This window comes from Pristiophorus japonicus, chromosome 6 (assembly GCF_044704955.1).
Source record: "Pristiophorus japonicus isolate sPriJap1 chromosome 6, sPriJap1.hap1, whole genome shotgun sequence".
Taxonomy (NCBI): domain Eukaryota; kingdom Metazoa; phylum Chordata; class Chondrichthyes; family Pristiophoridae; genus Pristiophorus; species Pristiophorus japonicus.
This window is the reverse complement of record NC_091982.1, coordinates 40,602,090-40,607,497: the sequence shown is the minus strand read 5'-3', so window position 1 is coordinate 40,607,497 and position 5,408 is coordinate 40,602,090.

The following is a 5,408-nucleotide window of genomic DNA, read 5'->3' as shown; positions in this document are numbered from 1 at the left end:
CAATCCCCGCGTCCGCCGTGTCCGTCCCGACCAATCATGGCAATCCTCTTACAGAGCACGCGCAGAGCCCAACACTGTTACAGAATCTGGGGAACGTGTTGGAGAAGGTTGGATGTCGGGCCAATAAATAAATTATATATCCACACACACACATAAATCCACGTTCTTTGCCGTATTTGCTACCTTAAGCATTGTTTATCACTTTTTTATGCAAAGAGCGAATGCTTAGATGGTCTTGCATTTCAAGAGAAGGAAGTACTGGCGCCAGATTAGGTTATCCAACATAAGTTTTCATTCCCGATCCCATTCCTAATGGTAATGTAGTAGATGTGATATATTTGGATTTTCAAAAGGCTTTCAATAAGATACTGCATAAGGTCAGAGTGTGGAGTTAGGAGACAAGTAACAGAATGAGTAGCAAGATGGCTACAAATCGGAGCAGAGGGGTTAAGAGTACAAAAGCAAAATACTGCGGATGCTGGAATCTGAAATAAAAACAGAAAATGCTGGAAATCTCAATGGGTCAGGCAGCAACTGTGGAGAGAGAAACAGTGTTAACGTTTCAGGTCGATGACCCGCTGAGATTTCTAGCATTTTCTGTTTTTATTAGGGGTTAAGAATAGCTACACTTGATAAAAAAGCAAACTGGTTCTTGGACCACGAATGATGTTTACAATTTACGTAAACAATTAGGACTCTGGAATTGGAATTACAATTTAAAAATTTGCAGACGACACCAAATTGGGGGTACAGTTAATATCGAGGAAGAATGTGACAAAAAAAGACACAAATTAATTTGCAAAATGGGATGTATAATTGGCAAATTAATTTCAATATAGATAAGAGTGAGGTGGTGCATTTTGGTAGGAAGAATAAGGAGGCCACATACTGCGTGGATAATAAGAGTTTAAATGGGGTAGAGGGACAAAGGGATCGAGGGGTACAGATACATAAATCACTAAAAGTAGCAACACAGGTTGATAAGGCCCTTTAAAAAAGCAAACTATGCACTGGAGTTCATTTCTAGAGGGATAGAATTGAAAAGTAGAGAAATTATGTTAAACTTGTATAGAAGCTTGGTTTGGAACATAGAGACAAGAGTAGGCCATTCAGCCCCTCGTTCGTGGAGACTCGGGAGGTGCATGGAGGAAACATAGAAACATAGAAAATGGGTGCAGGAGTAGGCCATTCGGCCCTTCGAGCCTGCACCGCCATTCAATGAGTTCATGGCTGAACATGCAACTTCAGTACTCCATTCCTGCTTTCTCGTCATACCCCTTGATCCCCCTAGTAGTAAGGACTACATCTAACTCCTTTTTGAATATATTTAGTGAATTGGCCTCAACAACTTTCTGTGGTAGAGAATTCCACAGGTTCACCACTCTCTGAGTGAAGAAGTTTCTCCTCATCTCGGTCCTAAATGGCTTACCTCTTATCCTTAGACTGTGACCCCTGGATCTTGACTTCCCCAACATTGGGAACATTCTTCCTGCATCTAACCTGTCTAAACCTGTCAGAATTTTAAACGTTTCGATGAGATCCCCTCTCATTCTTCTGAACTCCAGTGAATACAAGCCCAGTTGATCCAGTCTTTCTTGATATGTCAGTCCCGCCATCCCGGGAATCTGGTGAACCTTCGCTGTACTCCCTCAATAGCAAGAATGTCCTTCCTCAGGTTAGGAGATGAAAACTGTACACAATACTCCAGGTGTGGCCTCACCAAGGCCCTATACAACTGTAGCAACACCTCCCTGCCCCTGTACTCAAATCCCCTCGCTTTGAAGGCCAACATGCCATTTGCTTTCTTAACCGCCTGCTGTGCCTGCATGCCAACCTTCAATGACTGATGTACCATGACACCCAGCTCTCATTGCACTTCCCCTTTTCCTAATCTGTCATCATTCAGGTAATAGTCTGTCTCTCTGTTTTTACCACCAAAGTGGATAACCTCACATTTATCCACATTATACTTCATCTGCCATGCATTTGCCCACTCACCTAACCTATCCAAGTCACTCTGCAGCCTCATAGCATCCTCCTCGCAGCGCACACTGCCACCCAACTTAGCGTCGTCCGCAAATTTGGAGATACTACATTTAATCCCCTTGTCTAAATCATTAATATACAATGTAAACAGCTGGGGCCCCAGCACAGAACCTTGCGGTACCCCACTAGTCACTGCCTGCCATTCTGAAAAGTACCCATTTACTCCTACTCTTTGCTTCCTGTCTGCCAACCAGTTCTCAATCCATGTCAGCACACTACCCCCAATCCCATGTGCTTTAACTTTGCACATTAATCTCTTGTGTGGGACCTTGTCGAAACATAGAAACATAGAAAATAGGTGCAGGAGCAGGCCATTCAGCCCTTCTAGCCTGCACCGCCATTCAATGAGTTCATGGCTGAACATGAAACTTCAGTACCCCCTTCCTGCTTTCTCGCCATACCCCTTGATCCCCCGAGTAGTAAGGACTTCATCTAACTCCCTTTTGAATATATTTAGTGAATTGGCCTCAACAACTTTCTGTGGTAGATAATTCCACAGGTTCACCACTCTCTGGGTGAAGAAGTTTCTCCTCATCTCGGTCCTAAATGGCTTACCCCTTATCCTCAGACTGTGACCCCTGGTTCTGGACTTCCCCAACATTGGGAACATTCTTCCTGCATCTAACCTGTCTAAACCCGTCAGAATTTTAAACGTTTCTATGAGGTCCCCTCTCATTCTTCTGAACTCCAGTGAATACAAGCCCAGTTGATCCAGTCTTTCTTGATAGGTCAGTCCCACCATCCCGGGAATCAGTCTGGTGAATCTTCGCTGCGCTCCCTCAATAGCAAGAATGTCCTTCCTCAAGTTAGGAGACCAAAACTGTACACAATACTCCAGGTGTGGCCTCACCAAGGCCCTGTACAACTGTAGCAACACCTCCCTGCCCCTGTACTCAAATCCCCTCGCTATGAAGGCCAACATGCCATTTGCTTTCTTAACCGTCTGCTGTACCTGCATGCCAACCTTCAAAGCCTTCTGAAAGTCCAAATACACACATCAACTGGTTCTCCCTTGTCCACTCTACTGGAAACATCCTCAAAAAATTCCAGAAGATTTGTCAAGCATGATTTCCCTTTCACAAATCCATGCTGACTTGGACCTATCATGTCATCTCTTTCCAAATGCGCTGCTATGACATCATTAATAATTGATCCCATCATTTTACCCACTACTGATGTCAGGCTGACTGGTCTATAATTCCCTGTTTTCTCTCTCCTTTTTTAAAAAGTGGGGTTACATTGGCTGCCCTCCACTCCATAGGAAATGATCCAGAGTTGATGGAATGTTGGAAAATGACTGTCAATGCATCCGATATTTCCAAGGCCACCTCCTTAAGTACTTTGGGATGCAGACCATCAGGCCCTGGGGATTTATCGGCCTTCAATCCCATCAATTTCCCCAACACAATTTCCCAACTAATAAGGATTTCCCTAGTTCCTCCTTCTTACTAGACCTTCTGACCCCTTTTATATCCGGAAGGTTGGTTGTGTCCTCCTTAGTGAATACCAAACCAATTGGTCTGCCATTTCTTTGTTCCCCGTTATGACTTCCCCTGATTCTGACTGCAGGGGACCTATGTTTGTCTTTACTAACCTTTTTCTCTTTAGAAGCTTTTGCAGTCCATTTTAATGTTCCCTGCAAGCTTCCTCTCGTGCTCTATTTTCCCTGCCCTAATCAAACTCGTTGTCCTCTTCTACTGAGTTCTAAATTTCTCCCGGTCCCCGGGTTCGCTGCTATTTCTGGCCAATGTGTATGTCACTTCCTTGGCTTTAATACTATCCCTGATTTCCCTTGATAGCCATGGTTGAGCCACCTTCCCTTTTTTATTTTTACGCCAGACAGGGATGTACAATTGTTGTAGTTCATCCACGTGGTCTCTAAATGTCTGCCATTGCCCATCCACAGTCAACCCTTTAAGCATCATTCGCCAATCTATCCTAGCAAATTCACGCCTCATACCTTCAAAGTTACCCTTCTTTAAGTTCTGGACCATGGTCTCTGAATTAACTGTTTCATTCTCCATCCTAATGTAGAATTCCACCATATTATGGTCACTCTTCCCCAAGGGGCCTCGCACAACAAGATTGCTAATTAATCCTCTCTCATTACACAACACCCAGTCTAAGATGGCCTCCCCCCTAGTTGGTTCCTTGACATTGGTCTAGAAAACCATCCCTTATGCATTCCAGGAAATCCTCCTCCACCGTATTGCTTCCAGTTTGGTTAGCCCAATCTATATGCATATTAAAGTCACCCATGATAATTGCTGCACCTTTATTGCATGCACCCCTAATTTTCTGTTTGATGCCCTCCCCAACATCACTACTACTGCTTGGAGGTCTGTACACAACTCCCACTAACGTTTTTTGCCCTTTGGTGTTCTACAGCTCTACCCATATAAATTCCACATTATCTAAGCTAATGTCCTTCCTAACTATTGCATTAATCTCCTCTTTAACCAGCAATGCTACCCCACCTCCTTTTCCTTTTATTCTATCCTTCCTGAATGTTGAATACCCTTGGATGTTGAGTTCCCAGCCCTGATCATCCTGGAGCCATGTCTCTGTAATCCCAATCACATCATATCTGTTAACATCTATTTGCAGTTAATTCATTCACCTTATTATGGATACTCCTTGCATTAAGACACAAAGCCTTCAGACTTGTTTTTTTAACACCCTTTGTCCTTTTAGAATTATGATGTAGTGTGGCCCTTTTTGTTTCTTGCCTTTGTTTACTCGGCCTTCCACTATTGCTTTTTACCTTTCTACCATCTGTTTCTGACTCCATATTACTTCGCCCTGTCTCGCTGCATAGGTTCCCATCCCCCTGCCTTATTAGTTTAAACACTCCCAAACTGCATTAGCAAATGTTACCCTGAGAACATCAGTTCCAGTCCTGCCCAAGTGCAGACTGTCCCTTTTGTACAGGTCCCATTTCCCCCAGAACTGGTTCCAATGTCCCAGGAATTTGAATCCCTCCCTCTTGCACCACTGCTCAAGCCACGTATTTATTCTAACTCTCCTGTTCCCTCTACTCTGATTAGCATGTGGCACTGGTAGCAATCCAGAGATTACTACCTTTGAGGTCCTACTTTTTAATTTAACTCCTAACTCCCTAAATTCAGCTTGTAGGACCTCTTCCCACTTCTTACATATATCGTTGGTACCTACATGTACCACGACAACTGGCTGTTCACCCTCCCTCTCCAGAATGCTCTGCAGCCACTCTGAGACATCCTTACCCCTTGCACCAGGGAGGCAACATACCACCCTAGAGTCTCGGTTGCGGCCAAGTAAAGGCCCAACGCGTCGCGGAGGCTCGGGAGTTCATAGAGACTCGGGAGGTGCGTGGAGGAGCG